This window comes from Arachis hypogaea, chromosome 16, assembly GCF_003086295.3.
Source record: "Arachis hypogaea cultivar Tifrunner chromosome 16, arahy.Tifrunner.gnm2.J5K5, whole genome shotgun sequence".
Taxonomy (NCBI): domain Eukaryota; kingdom Viridiplantae; phylum Streptophyta; class Magnoliopsida; order Fabales; family Fabaceae; genus Arachis; species Arachis hypogaea.
The window spans coordinates 104,838,039-104,854,778 of record NC_092051.1 but is presented as its reverse complement, the minus strand read 5'-3'; the positions used below and the strand labels follow the sequence as shown (position 1 = coordinate 104,854,778).

Genomic DNA, 16,740 nt, shown 5'->3' with positions numbered 1-16,740 from the left:
GTTCAGAACAATTGTTCATTCGGAGGAAGTGTCCAAGAAGACCCCAGTCAACATCTAACCACCTTCCTGAGGATATGCGATACTGTGAAGTCTAATGGTGTTCATCTTGACACCTATAGACTACTTCTGTTTCCCTTCTCGCTCAAGGACAAAGCATCTAAATGGCTGGAATCCTTTTCGAAGAAGAGTTTAGCAACCTGGGAAGATGTGGTGAACAAGTTCTTGGCAAGATTCTATCCTCCTCAACGGATCAACAGGTTGAGAGCTGAGGTACAAACATTCAGGCAACAGGATGGTGAGACTCTATATGAAGCATGGGAGAGGTTTAAAGACTTGACAAGAAGATGCCCACCAGATATGTTCAATGAATGGGTGCAGCTGCACATTTTCTATGAAGGTCTTTCATATGAATCAAAGAAGGTAGTAGACCACTCATCCGGGGGCTCTCTGAACAAGAAGAAGACCATTGAAGAAGCCATAGATGTCATTGAGACTGTAGCAGAGAATGACTACTTCTATGCTTCTGAAAGAGGCAATACTAGAGGAGTGATGGAGCTGAACAATGTGGATGTACTGCTAGCTCAAAACAAGATGATTACCAAGCAATTAGCTGACCTCACCAAGAAGATGGAGAGGAATCAAGTAGCAGCAATCACCACTTCAGCAGCAACTCAAGAAGGAGTGAATGAAGAAGCAGAGGGTAGTCAGGAGCAAGCCAACTACATTGGGAATTCACCTAGGTAGAATCATGACCCATACTCCAAAACGTATAATCCTGATTGGAGGAACCACCCAAACTTTGGGTGGGGAAATCAACAAGACCAAGGCCAAGATCAGAGATGCCATAACTCCAACAATAATGCAACTCACCAACACTCCACACAGAGGTCATACCAACACCCACCCAACAACACTTCTCAACATCCATACCAAAGTCAAAATGGCCCTTCTCATCCTTCTAATCTCAACTCTCCATCATCGGAAGAAAGACTATCAAGGATTGAGACTCTACTTGAAGGCATATGCAAGGAGATTCAAGATAGTAAGATGTTTCGAGAGGAAGTGCAATCTAACCTGCAAAATCAAGATGCTGCCATCAAGAAACTTGAGATACAAATTGGCTACCTATTCCAGCAAGCTCCTGACCATGACCTTTGTAGCAACATTGAGTCAAGGCCAAGGAAGGAGTGTCAAGCCATCACCCTCAGAAGTGGGAAGGAACTGAAGGAGACTTCCAAGCAATCACAACAGAAAGATTCAATTGGAAAGAAGGAGGAATAAGATGAAGTTCAAGTCCCCACCTCAAACTCACATCAAAAGGAAGGAGAGCTGAAGCCATATGTTCCGAAAGTCCCATATCCTCAACAACTGAAGAAGAAGGGGGATGACAGCCAGTTCTCCAGATTTTTAGAAATCTTTAAGAAACTACAGATTAACATACCCTTTGCTGAAGCAATAGAGCAAATGCCGCTCTATGCCAAGTTCTTGAAGGAGTTGATGACCAATAAGAGAAGCTGGAAGAACAACGATACTGTGATACTGACTGAAGAATGTAGTGCCATCATTCAGCATAAATTGCCCCAGAAAATGAAGGATCCTGGGAGCTTCCAGATTCCTTGTATTATAGGAGAAATAACAGTGGAAAAGGCTCTATGTGATCTAGGAGCCAGCATAAATATGATGTCTGTAGCTATGATGAGAAAAATGAAGATTGAGGAGGCCAAACTAACAAAAATGGCCTTACAACTGGCAGACCGATCATTCAAGTTTCCTCACGGCATAGTGGAAGACTTGCTAGTGAAGGTAGGAGACTTTATCTTTCCAGCAGACTTTGTAGTGTTGGACATAAAGGAAAGAGCTAAGGCTTCTATCATCTTGGGCAGGCCATTCTTAGCTACTGCCGGAGCTGTCATCGATGTCCAAAAGGGTGAACTGACCCTTAGACTACACAATGAAACAATGATGATCAATGTGTTCAAGGCCATGAACTATCCACAGGAACCATCGGGAGAATGTATGAGGTTAGACTCACTAGAAGATGTAGTACAAGAGACTTTTGAAGAAGAAGAACTTGAGGGATTAACAGAAGAGGAGGAATTAGCATCAAGCGAAGAAGCTGCAACAGCTGAGGTTCAAGTTCAGGGCACAATAGAGGAGAAGAATGGGAAGAAAGAAGCACCCAAATTTGAACTAAAGGCACTGCCAGCCACTCTCAAGTATGTATATCTAGGAGAAAACAAAAGTTATCCAGTGATCATAAATTCATCCCTCAGCCAAGAACAAGAGGAAGAGCTACTTGAAGTATTGCAAAGGCACAAAGATGCCATAGGATGGACCTTTGCTGACTTGAAGGGAATCAGTTCGGCCATATGTATGCATAAAATACTGTTGGAAGATGATGCTAAACCATCCATTCAACCCCAAAAGAGGCTGAATCCAGTCATGAAGGAAGTGGTACAGAAAGAAGTCATGAAGTTGTGGCAAGGAAGAGTGATCTATCCGATCTCAGACAGCCCATGGGTCAGCCCTGTGCAAGTTGTTCCAAAAAAAGGAGGAATCACTGTACTCCCCAATGAGAAGAATGAACTAATCCCTACAAGGACCGTCACAGGATGGCGGATGTGCATAGACTACAGAAAACTCAACGAAGCTACACGAAAAAATTATTTCCCCCTTCCTTTCATGGATCAGATGCTGGAAAGACTTACAGGACATGCATATTACTGTTTTCTCGATGGTTATTCAGGATATAACCAAATAGTGGTTGATCCAAGAGACCAAGAGAAAACCTCCTTCACCTGCCCATATGGAGTGTTTGCCTACAGGCGCATGCCATTTGGGCTATGCAATGCACCTGCAACTTTCCAACGCTGCATGCTTTCCATTTTTTCAAATATGATAGAAAAATTCATCAAAGTTTTTATGGATGACTTCTCAGTATTCGGAGACTCTTTTCCTAATTGCCTAGATCACCTGGCCCTGGTATTAAAAAGATGTCAAGAAACAAATTTGGTCTTGAACTGGGAGAAATGTCACTTTATGGTGACAGGAGGAATAGTTCTTGGTCATAAGATTTCTAACCAAGGCATTGAAGTGGACAGAGCCAAGGTGGAACTCATTGGAAAATTACCTCCACCAAGTGATGTCAAGGCAATTAGGAGTTTTCTAGGGCATGCTGGCTTTTATAGAAGGTTTATTAAAGATTTTTCAAAGATAGCCAAGCCCTTAAGCAATCTCCTTGTATCTGATACACCATTTATCTTTGATGAAAAGTGCATGCTGGCATTTGAAAACTTGAAAAAGAGGCTGTCCTCTGCCCCTATTATTTCCCTACCTAACTGGAACCTACCATTTGAACTGATGTGTGATGCATCTGATTTCGCAATTGGGGTAGTGTTAGGACAGAGGAAAGATAACTTGGTCCATGTGATATACTATGCCAGCAAAGTCCTCAATGATACTCAAAGAAACTATACCACTACTGAAAAGGAGTTGCTGGCAATAGTTTTTGCATTTGACAAGTTTAGATCATACCTCATTGGTGCCAAAGTGATTGTCTTCATAGATCACACAGCACTTAAATATTTGTTTGCCAAGCAAGAATCAAAACTAAGACTAATAAGATGGATCTTATTATTGTAGGAATTCAATATTGAAATCAAAGACAAGAAAGGAGTGGAGAACAAGGTAGCAGATCACTTATCCAGAATCCCTCATGATAAAGGAGGAACACATGATACAAATGTAAATGAGTTCTTCCCAGATGAGCAGTTGATGACGATTCACAGAGCACCCTGGTTTGCAGATATTGCCAATTTTAAGGCGACTGGGGCTTTACATCTAGACATCAACAAACACCAGAAAAGAAAGCTCATCAATGACGCAAAGTATTTTGTTTGGGATGAACCATATCTCTTCAAGAAGTGTTCAGATGGAATTCTGAGAAGATGTGTCTCGGAAGAAGAGGGACGAGAGGTCTTGTGGAACTGCCACAACTCATGCTATGGAGGCCATTTTGGAGGGGACAGAACTGCAGCCAAGATATTACAAAGCGGATTCTTTTGGCCCACCCTTTTCAAGGATGCCAAAGAACTGGTAAAGAATTGCAATGAATGTCAAAGAGCTGGAAACTTACCCAAAAGAAACGAGATGCCACAAAATTTCATCTTAGAACTGGAACTGTTTGATGTGTGGGGAATCGATTTCATGGGACCTTTCCCAACATCATATTCAAACAAGTACATCTTGGTAGCAGTGGATTACGTTTCCAAGTGGATAGAGGCTATTGCAACCCCAACGAATGATAACAAGGTGGTCATGAACTTCCTCAGAAAGAATATCTTTAGCCAGTTCGGAGTCCCACGAACACTCATCAGTGATGGAGGGAGCCATTTTTGTAACAGACCACTAGAAGCTCTCCTCCTACGATACGGGGTGAAACACAAGATTTCCATGCCTTACCACCCCCAAACAAGTGGACAAACTGAGATATCTAACAGAGAGCTAAAAAGGATTCTGGAAAAGACTGTGGGAGCATCAAGGAAGGATTGGTCGAAGAAGCTGGATGATGCTCTTTGGGCATACAGAACGGCATTCAAAACACCAATCGGGATGTCCCCATACCAACTGGTGTATGGAAAGGCTTGTCATCTACCATTGGAGCTGGAACACAAAGCCCTCTGGGCTCTCAAGCTGCTAAATTTTGATAGCACTGCTGCTGGTGAAAAGAGGGTCTTGCAGCTGCAAGAAATGGAGGAGTTCAGATCTCAAGCCTATGAAAATGCTAAGATTTATAAAGAAAAGGCAAAGAGAAGGCATGACCTCCATTTAACACCCAGAAGCTTCAAAGAAGGACAGCAAGTGCTCCTCTACAATTCCAAATTAAGACTCTTCCCTGGGAATCTCAAATCAAGGTGGTCAGGACCCTTTCTTGTCACAAAGGTCTCGCTGTATGGGCACATAGAAATCATGGAGGAAAGTTCAAAGAGGACGTTCACTGTTAACGGACAGAGGCTCAAACACTACATGGGCAACATGGGGGAAAACCCCAAAGTGAAGTATCACCTCAAGTGATGGAGGAATCGTCGAGCTAGCGACGTTAAAAGAGCGCTTCGTTGGGAGGCAACCCAACCTAAGGTAGTTCTCTTTTCTTTTGCATTTTAATAAAAATCACAAGTAGTTTCCCCCGTATTGTGAGGAGCTAATTTTGATGTTACACACCAAAATAGTACAAGAGTGAGTGTGTAATTCTAAGTTTGGTGTTCCACCAAAGATTTCAGTTAGAATCACACTACACTCCTTCAAGGGCAAATTGTTAGATCCAACCAATCAGGGGAACCACTTAACAGTAGTTAGTTTCTAGTTGTCTTGCTGATAACAACACATGAGATTTTCTGGATGCATTCAACCTGTTGTATTAGGCAAGGAACTAAGTTTGGTGTTCACACACCAAGTTAAGTTCCGAAATGCACAAGTATACATGCATACTAACTATCTGTCAAGTGCTTTGGGAACAAGCAACTTCCAATAACTTTGCAGGGATTCAATCAATCTTTTGGAAAAATAGTGCACCATCATCCAAGGAAGCGAGGAAGGATGCAGAAGCTTTGGAGGATGACAACAAATGGGTAGCAGAAAGGCATCACCAAAAGGTTGTATTGTTACTTGATTCCATATGCTTGGAAATAATCAATTTGGAAGTCTGAATGTGCCCTTGATTAATAGTCACCCTTTAAGCTTAATTCACTAGAATTTGATGTTTGTTTTTGCTTAGGTCTATGCTTGCTAGTCAAGTTGCCTGTTTTTATTTTCATCTTGCTTATTGTATGCTTGTCCTTTTAAGTCCAATAAAAAGAGATGTTATGAAAGACCAGAGTGATGTTCAAGTTGTAGAGCAGGTCCTTAAATTTGTGGTGTAGTAATCACTTAGCTAAGTTGGTTCACCAACAAGGTGGGAAGGCAACTATCTGTCCTGAATCATATACTTGAAACACACCCCATGAGACTAGATAAATAATAAGATCCTAACAAGAAAAAGGAAAAGAACAATAAGATATGAAAAAGAAAGAAAAGTTAATAAAGAATAAGGCTAGGCACCAAGGGCTTAAAACTTGAGGGATGTGTCTGTGGTGCTCTTGTACCAAGGATCTGCTTGGATGAATAAGTTCTTAGGAGTGCTTCATCACTTGGTAACTTGGGTTAACTAACCCGGGATTATCAACTGAAAACCCACTATCAAGAGCAACCTTGCTACAGAATATTTAGTAACCCAAAGAGGTGCTGGACACCAAGACCTCAAGGAAAGAAAATAACAAACCATGTGCCTGTGGTGTGCATGTATGGGGGAGAGAGACTTGAGGGAGTAAGTCCTTAGGGGTGTTTCAACACCTAGCACCTTGAACCAACTGGTTCAGGAGTGTTGGCTGAAAGCTTATCTTAAAGAGTCGCCCCCTCACAGAACACTTAGCCTAAGGATGAAATAAACCTTGGAAAGACAAAGGGATCAATAAATAAAAGTCTCAAAGGGTGCAATCAAGTGAGTATTCTGAGGCATGATAAAGGTCAGAAAGCCAGTAAAGGAATGAACCTAAGTTGCTATGCATGAAACCCCATAAAACCAAGAACATGACTTCCACAATAATGATTCATTCATCTTGTCATTTCATTCATCATTCTCTTGTTCCAGTACTTACTTAGGGACAAGCAAGCTTTAAGTTTGGTGTTGTGATGCCAGGGCATTTTGGCCAGTTTCACTGACCTTTTCTTTATGGTTTTAAGGTAGTTTCATGCATTTTCTTAGGAAATAAGCAAGTTTTGGGTAAATAATCACTTACATCTTGATTCAAGCAAACATTGTGAATTTTACATGATTTCATGAGAATTATGCATGAATTAAAGGACAAATTGAATGATGCATGTCTCATAACTTGGATTAGAGCTTTGATGTACTTTATTGCTTGATTTCAGGACAAAGGAAGCAAGGAAGAACCACGTTAGTAGCCACGTTAGTCTAGCTAACGTGACCACTAACGTGGAATGAAGGCTAGCTTGCAACGTTAATGAGAAAAGTGATTGCCAATAACGCCTTCGTGAGCCATCATAGCCCACGTCAGTTGCCATGTTAACTATGTTAATGTGGAAGCTAACGTGGAAGAGAAGTAGAACTCCAACGCTAGTGGTAAAAGTAAGTGCCACTAACGTTCCAAAAGGGGCAATTGGCCACATTAAGAGCCACGTTAACTTAGTTAACGTGAGCTCTAACGTGGAAGAAGAAGATGATGCCAACGTTAGTGACACTCACCTTTGTCACTAATGTTGGACTAAGCCTATATTGGCTACGTTAAAAGCCACATTAACCTAGTTAACGTGGACTCTAACATGGAGGGAGCAAGAATCACCAACGTTAGTGACACTAACCTTTGTCACTAACGTTGGATTGAGCCACTATGAGCCACGTTAGTTGCCACGTTAATTACATTAACGTTGAAGCTAACGTGGAGAAGAGGGATGATGAGCCAACGTTCGTGACACTCACCTTTGTCACTAACGTTGGAGATGGCTATCAATACCACGTTAGAAGTCACGTTAACCTAGTTAACGTGAACTCTAACGTAGGAAGTAGGGGCGTTCTGAAGCGTTAGTGACAAAGGTAAGTGTCACTAACGCTCTCGAAGATTTGGCAAGCCTACATTAAAGGCCACGTTAACTATTCTAACGTGAACTCTAACGTAGGGAGAAAGGGGTACTCTCAACGTTATTGAAAAAGGTAAACCCCAGTAACATTTGCGAAGGGCCAAGGGTCAACATTAGTGGTCACGTTAGTACCACTAACGTTGAAGTTAACGTGGACCACTTTGGGTTAGGAACGTTAGTGAAAAAGGTGATTGTCACTAACGTTCTCAACCCCACATTTTCACTTAACGTTAACACCACTAACGCCCTAAGCTAAAGTCCCTGCCTACTTCACACTTTCTCTGCAAGTAAAGCTGAGCCCACTGAAGAAGATAACTGCTTCAACTCAAGATCCAAAGACCCATATCCAAGACTTGAAGAGCCAACTAGAAGATCAGAAGAATAGTATAAATAGGGAGAGCTTTGAACTAGAAAGGAGCTTTTGGCATTATTAGAATTACTCTCTGTAATTTACTTTCTCTGCACTTTTAGTTTAACTTTCAGAATGTACTCTCCATCTTTGCTTTCCATTCCCAGAGCTATGAACAACTAAACCCCTTTCATTGGGTTAGGGAGCTCTGTTGTAATTTGATGGGTCAATAATAGTTTTCATTATTCTTCTTCTTTCTTTTCTCTTGATTTTACTAGAAAGCTTTCAATCTTCATCTAATTGAGTAGTTATCTTAGAAAAGAAGCTATTCATAATTGGATCTCTTCTGAACCTTAGAAAAGGGATGAAGAGATCATGCTAGAAATGTTTTCTCATGTTGGACAAAATTGGGGTTTGGGCGGATATGGTGACATATAATTCTCTCAATACTTTGATTTGGAAATACATGTGGTATAATCAGTGACCACACTTTATCTCTTCTCATGAGCAATTAGACCAAGGAATTGGCTATTGATCTGATTTGAGAGATTGAATTACCAAAGAATTGGAATTCAATCACTTAAGATTGCCAAGGAGATCAATGAATGCATTGATTGAGGAAGAGATGAAAATGAACTTGATCCGGAGAATGCAACATCTCCTAAGCCCAATGAATTCCCCATTTCTGATCTTACCCATTCTCTTTACTTTATGCCAATTACTTCTATGATCATTTTCTCCATTCCCATTTACAATTCTGCAATTTACTTTTCGTCATTTATTTTCAGCTCTTTATTTCCAGCATTTACGTTTTCTACTATTTACTTTCCCGCCATTTAATTTCCTGCAACTCTCAAACCACATTCTGCTTAGCTCAACTAGAACATTCCTCCAATTAAAGTTTCTTGACCAATCAATCCCTGTGGGATTCGACCTCACTCTTTTGTGAGTTATTACTTGACGACAATTCGGTATACTTGCCGAGGGAGATTTGTTAAGGGACAAGTTTCCGTGCATCAATTTTCTTTTCATGTTGCTTAGATTAAGATTATTGCTTTCTTTGTCTCTCTTTGTGTTGCAAGTGTTGATATTTGATTGTTGGGTTGGTTATGATTGAAATTGAGCATTAATTATGATAAGCTTGTACATTGCATACCACATGTTTGATAAAATACCTCAATGAATATTTTGTTTGATTCATATGACATGGCCATCATATGCATTCAATTTATCTCTTGTTAGGCATATTTTACGAATTGTGCAACTTCAATTATGACTTTTGATGACAATCAATTTGAATTTCCCAATGCATTTGAAGTTCTAAACACCCAACCCTTTCATGACTTGTGTACTTTGTTGATGGGTGCTTTTGGTGCAAATGCATTGTGCTTTATGGAATTAAAATTTCATTGTTCATCGTGGAATTTTGATTAAGTGATCACTCTACAAATGTTCAGCTTTTGATGATGTCTTGATCAAACATCTTTTGGCTTTAAATCAAGAACATTGTACATGTGATTACCACTTCTTGAGAATGAACAATTGGCAAGTCACTTTGAGTGAATGGTTATTGTTGTTGTACAATCTCTTTTGTTAATGAACTTTTATGTCGACAACCTCAATGACCATTCCACTCAAAGAATTTAAATGAATCATTTGGTGCTTGATTGAAGTTGCTTTCATGTCCATGCTTTAGTCTTGTAACTTAAGCACTTGATTGAGAAGCATCGAAATTTGATTGTTTTACAGTGTGATTGCCGTTTTATCAAGCCAGTGTGTGTGTTCTTACCATGCGCACTTTTAGAATACACACAATGTTGTCTCTTAAGTCGCACTATTTTGAAAGCTTCCAATTGAGAATTTAAATTCTTCTTCAGTTTATTGGTGCTTCCTTAATAATCTTGTTTTATTTGTTGCCGGATAATCTTGAAACCTTTTGTTTTTTATTCTTCTTTTTAGGATGCGAAAGAAAAGTAAAGCACCGGTTACACCACCGGTTGTGCAACCAACAATTCACCCTCCTAATATTTGGTTGAAGCGCCAAGGTGCGAAAACAAGTACCTTGGTTAACTGACGGGCAGAAAATTGTCGATTAAGAATTTATAATAAGAACAGCGTTGCAAGTACAGTTCTTAACCGACAAAAATTTTACTTATCAATTTAGAAAGAGTTGTCACAATTTTAGAATAAAATACTGGGAGCAGAATTCCCAGGTCGTCTCCCAATGAGTTGACAAAAGAGTGTAATTTATTGGTCAGGAATTTTCTGAGAAATTTAGAGTTGGAGAATGGAAAAATAAAATGATTATAAATTAAAACAATGGAAATTAACAAGAGAATTTATGTAATTAAAATAAAAAGCCTTGACTGGGAGAAGATTAATCGGAATTTCTATCCTTGTTGGATTTTCTCAAGTGTAATAGTAAGAGGTTGTTGTTCTACTTAGTTATCCCTTACCTAATAAAGGAAAGTCAAGTAACTAGCTAACTCTGATTCCCAAGTCCTAATCCTCTGCTAAGGAAGGATTAGAGTTAGAGACTAGAGAGCCAGCCAACAACTTCCAATTATAAATTAACACTTGAGTATTCCAACTCAAGGGTCTCCTATTAATCAACTCCTAAGTCAAGTTGGGAGTCTACTCCATTGACATGGATGCCATTTTCATAGAGGGAACGAAAAGAAGACATGTTAATTCAAATAAAATAATAACAAAAAATTAATTAAAGGTAAAAATAATTTTTTGCATTAATAAATTCCAAAATCAAGGGTATCCATATATAACTCTGAACAGGGTAAATGGGCAATAAAAGAGTAAGAAAACAAGAAAACAAACTGTAATGATAGAGACTTCAAACGGAGGTAGTAACTCTTCTCAATATCCAAATCCAAAGCATAAAACTAGAAATCTATGAATGTGAAGAAACCTAGAGGAAGTAGTAGTTTTCTCTCTAAGATTCAAAAACTAAAACTAAAAACTGTGTAAAAGTGAATGTGTCTCGAGTCTCTGCTTGTCCCTTGGCTCTAGTCTGCGTTTCTGGACCGAAAGCTGGGTCCAAACTCAGCCCAAAATCGCCCCCGACGTCTTCTGCGATTTCTGCACGTGGCGCATGTCACGCGTACGCGTCAGTCACGCGCATGCGTCGCTGTGCAATTTCGCTTGTCACGCGTACGCATCAGGTACGCGTACGCGTCACTGTGAAAATCTCCAAATCATGCGCACGCGTGAGCCATGCGTGCGCGTCGATCCTCGCTGGTCATCTCCTTTATTTCTTGTGTTCCTTCCATTTTTGCAAGCTTCCTCTCCATCCTCTAAGCCATTCTTGCCCTATATAGCCTGAAAACACTTAACGCACAGATCACGGCATCGAATGGTATAAAAAGACATTAAAAAAACACAATTTAAAGGCTTAGGAAGCAAGTTTTCAACCATAGAACAAAATTGGGAAGGATTTGTAAAACCATGCAAATTGTATGAATAAGTGTGCAAAGAATTGATAAAAACCACTCAATTTAGCACAAGATAAACTATAAAATAGTGGCTTATCAATCTCTCTACACTTACACATTAGCATGTTGTCATGCTAATCTTAAGGAGATCAAAAGAATGAATGGGGAAAAGTAAGACTCATGCAATGTAATGCAACCTATGTATATGAATGCAACTATTTGCCAAGATATTTTTACTTACTTGGTTAAAAGTAAACAAATTCTCCAAGACAAACATAAATCAGATTTCATTAATTCAAATCACACAATAAAAGACAAGTAAACTTGTAGAAAGATAGCTCATGAAAGTAGGGAACATAGAATCAAACATTGAACCCTCACTGGAAGTGTATATGCACTCTAATCGCTCAAGTGTCTAGGGTCAATCCACTTTACTCTTCTCTCATCATGCTTTCTAAAACTTATTCTTCATCTAACCAATCAACAAATATTTAGTGTACAAATGCAAACATCATGAAGTCTTTTCAAGGTTGTAATGGGGCTAAGGTAAGGGTGAGGATATATGTATGGCCAAGTGAGCTATAATATGAATCTTTGACTAACCTCAGTTCTCACCTAACACACACTCTATATAATTCTAAAATCATGCTTAGCTACCCAAGATCCCACTTTTTCATCACATACTCATGTATAAATTTTTAATTCCACCACATATGCATTGATCTTTTTATTGAACTTACCCTTGGGGTGATTTTCCCTTTATTTATTTCTTCACTTTTTCTTTTTCTCTCTTTTTTTTATAAATGAAAAACATAATATATCAATGCATATGGTTTTCATAATTTCACATGAGTAGCACCCAAATTCTCAATTTTTGTCAATAAAAACAAATTACATCCTCATCAACCCAAGTTCCCACAATTTTCCACACTTAATTGACACACAATCTCTATCTTAAGCTAACCAAATATTCAAATAGGATAATTAATTATTTTTCCGCTTAAGGCTAGTGATGTGGTAATATAAAGAATAAATGGGGGTTAAGAAGGCTCAAAGTGGCAAACAAGGGTAATTAAAATGGTAGGCTATTTGGGATAAGTGAGCTAATAACAATTAATAGTCTCAATCATATGTATGCATGCAAATACACTAAACAATGGACATATAGAATGGAACAAACCATAGATTGCAATCATAGAGAAGAAAACACACAAGAATAAAAATCATGGTTAAATAATGTAACCATATAATTAAGCTCAAAATCTCACAGGTTGTGTGTTCTTAGCTATAAATCATTTTCCAAATTACAATCTTCAAACAATTTTAACACAAATTTTCAATTTAAATTAGTGAAATACTATAAATTAGGGTCTTGAAAGGAAACTCATTACTTTAACCAAGCAAAACATACATGCAAGCAATTATTATCATACAATCTATCATATCTAGCAAAAGAAAAAAACTAAAATGTTGGTGTTAAAAGAGAGAGAAGTTACCTCCAGAAGTCAAGGACTGACCTCCCCACACTTAAGGCTTGGCACGGTTCTCCGTGCCATCAGTAAGGAGCAAGCTAGGGCTGGAAGTATCGCCTCCGCTGTCTGGCTCGCCATGGCTCCCTGTACTACTAGGTGAAGGGGAGTCCGGAGTGTCCTTCTGTTCTGGAGGTGGGTGGGCACCACCAATGAGCTCCTTCAGATAGTTGTATCGGTGCTTGTTGCGGCGCTCCAATTGCTCCATCCGCCGGTCTTGCCGGTTGAACCTCTCAAGGATCTGAAGGAACATCTGATAGGTGGATAGTACTTGTGGTGTGGATGGTGGTGGAGTAGAAGAAGGGGGATTGTCCAAAGATGGGCCTGGAGGTCGGCTTGCAGAAGGGACTGGGGGTCTGATGTACTTCCCATTTGGGACATACTGATCGTCCCTTGGGATCATGGTCTTGGTATCCCCAGCCCTATAGGAAACACCTACTGCAGAGACTAACTCTGAAACCAATGCAGGGAAAGGCAGGTTACCCGCTATCTGCACGTGTCCCATGGCTTGCCGAATATGTCGGGGCAGGTTGAGAGGTTGCTCGGTGGTGGACGAAATTGTGTTCCACATTCTTTGTACTTGTGTGTGATTAACAATATATAATTGTATTGAATCCTCATTGTGGCTCTATGTGTGGACACAACTCCGTTCAACTAACCAGCAAGTGTACTGGGTCGTCCAAGTAATAAACCTTACGTGAGTAAGGGTCGATCCCACAGAGATTGTTGGCTTGAAGCAAGCTATGGTCACCTTGCAAATCTCAGTCAGGCGGATTTAAACATGATATTTTATTAGATTAAAATAAACAATAAAAGGGATAGAGATACTTATGTAGATTCATTGGCAGGGATTTCAGATAAGCGAATGGAGATGCTTTTCGTTCCTCTGAACCTCTGCTTTCCTGCTATCTTCATCCAATCAGTCTTACTCCTTTCCATGGCTGGCTGTATGCAAGGGCATCACCGTTGTCAGTGGCTACATCCCCTCCTTTCAGTGAATCTTATGCTCACGCACCCTGTCACGGCACGGCTATTCATCTGTCGGTTCCCGATCATGCTGGAATAGGATTCACCCTCCTTTTGCGTCTGTCACTAACGCCCAGCACTCGCGAGTTTGAAGCTCGTCACAGTCATTCAATCATTGAATCCTACTCAGAATACCACAGACAAGGTTTAGACCTTCCGGATTCTCTTGAATGCCGCCATCATTCTAGCTTACGCCACGAAGATTCTGGTTTGGAGATCTAAGAGATACTCATTCTAGCTTAATTCATGTAGAACAGAAGTGTTTGTCAGACACGCGTTCATAAGGGGGAAGGATGATGAGCGTCACACATAATCATCACCTTCATTACGTTCTTGGGTGCGAATGGATATCTTAGAAGCGAAATAAGAAGAATTGAATCGAAAACAGTAGTACTTTGCATTAATCTTTGAGGAACAGCAGAGCTCCACACCTTAATCTATGGAGTGTAGAAACTCTACCGTATGAAAATACATAAGCGAAGGTCCAGGCATGGCCGTGTGGCCAGCCCCCTATGGTCTAAGAACAATGCGTTCAAAGATGTCTAATACAATAGTAAGAGGTCATATTTATAATAAACTAGTCACTAGGGTTTACATGAGTAAGTAATTGATGTATAAATCCACTTCCAGGGCCCACTTGGTGTGTGTTTGGGCTGAGCTTAAGTGTAGCACGTGCAGAGGCCATTTGTGGAGTTGAACGCCAGTTTCTGTGCCAGTTAGGGCGTTCAACTCTGGTTTTGGATCCTTTTCTGGCGCTGGACGCCAGATTTGGGTAGAAGGCTGGCGTTGAACGCCAGTTTACGTCGTCAATTCTTGGCCAAAGTATGGACTATTATATATTGCTGGAAAGCCCTGGATGTCTACTTTCCAACGCAATTGGAAGCGCGCCATTTCGAGTTCTGTAGCTCCAGAAAATTCACTTTGAGTGCAGGGAGGTCAGAATCCAACAGCATCAGCAGTCCTTTTTCAACCTCTGAATCTGATTTCTGCTCAAGTCCCTCAATTTCAGCCAGAAAATACCTGAAATCACAGAAAAACACACAAACTCATAGTAAAGTCCAGAAATGTGAATTTAACATAAAATCTATTAAAAACATCCCTAAAAGTAACTAGATCCTACTAAAAACGTACTAAAAACAATGTCAAAAAGCGTATAAATTATCCGCTCATCACAACACCAAACTTAAATTGTTGCTTGTCCCCAAGCAACTGAAAATCAAAATAGGATAAAAAGAATAGAATATACCATAAATTCCAAACTATCAATGAAACAGAGCTTCAATCATATGAGCGGGACTTTATAGCTTTTTGCCTCTTGAATAGTTTTGGCATCTCACTTTATCCATTGAGGTTCAGAATGATTGGCATCCATAGGAACTTCAGATTTTGAATAGTGTTATTGACTCTCCTAGTTCAGTATGATGATTCTTGAACACAGCTTCTTTATGAGTCTTGGCCATGGCCCTAAGCACTTTGTTTTCCAGTATTACCACCGGATACATAAATGCCACAGACACATAATTGGGTGAACCTTTTCAGATTGTGACTCAGCTTTGCTAAAGTCCCCAATTAGAGGTGTCCAGGGTTCTTAAGCACACTCTTCTTTTGCTTTGGACCCTGACTTTAACCGCTCAGTCTCAAGTTTTCACTTGACACCTACACGCCACAAGCACATGGTTAGGGACAGCTTGGTTTAGCTGCTTAGACCAGGATTTTATTCCTTTAGGCCCTCCTATCCACTGATGCTCAAAGCCTTGGGATCCTTTTTATTTTCCCTTGCCTTTTGGTTTTAAGGGTTATTGGCTTTTTCTGCTTGCTTTTTCTTTTTCTTTCTATTTTTTTTTTCGCTTTTTTTTTTTTCTGCAAGCTTTGTTCTTTGCTGCTTTTTCTTGCTTCAAGAATCATTTTTATGATTTTTCAGATTATCAAATAACATGTCTCCTAGTCATTATTCTTTCAAGAGCCAACATATTTAACATTCTTAAACAACAACTTCAAAAGACATATGCACTGTTCAAGCATACATTCAGAAAACAAGAAGCATTGTCACCACATCAATATAATTAAACTAAGTTCAAGGATAAATTTGAAACTCATGTACTTCTTGTTCTTTTGAATTAAAACATTTTTCATTTAAGAGAGGTGATGGATTCATAGGACATTTATATCTTTAAGACAAAGTTACTAACTACTAATGATCATGTAATGAAGACACAAACATGGATAAGCACATAACATATAAAATGAAAAAACCAGAGAAAGTAAGAACAAGGAATGAGTCCACCTTAGTGATGTCCTTGAGTTCTTCTATGTCTCTTCCTTGTCTTTGCTGCTCCTCCTTCATTGCTTTTAGATCTTCTCTGATTTCATGAAGGATGATGGAGTGCTCCTGATGTTCCACCCTTAGTTGCTTCCAATAATTGTGTGGAAGAAAATGTATCCCCTGAGGTATCTCAGGGATCTCTTGATTTGCAGTCAAATATTCTACCACTGAGCTATAGACCCTTGATGGAAGCTTTTGTCTTCCCTTTCCTCTTTCTAGAGGTTTCTCTGGCCTTAGGTGCCATCAATGGTTATGGAAAAAACAAAAAAAGCTATGCTTTTACCACACCAAACTTAGAATGTTGCTCGCCCTCGAGCAAAAGAAGAAAGACTGAAGAATAAGAAGAAGATATGGAGGAGATGGATGGGAGTGTGT

The 16,740-nt window shown here is 39.7% G+C and overlaps 1 non-coding gene across 1 annotated transcript; it reads right to left on the bottom strand.

The window, feature by feature from the left end:
• Positions 1-255: 255 nt before the first annotated feature.
• On the bottom strand, positions 256-362 carry LOC112760747 (small nucleolar RNA R71). The gene has a single exon (XR_003181172.1). It is a non-coding gene; the product is annotated as a small nucleolar RNA R71 (small nucleolar RNA).
• Between the last annotated feature and the right edge of the window lie 16,378 nt (positions 363-16,740).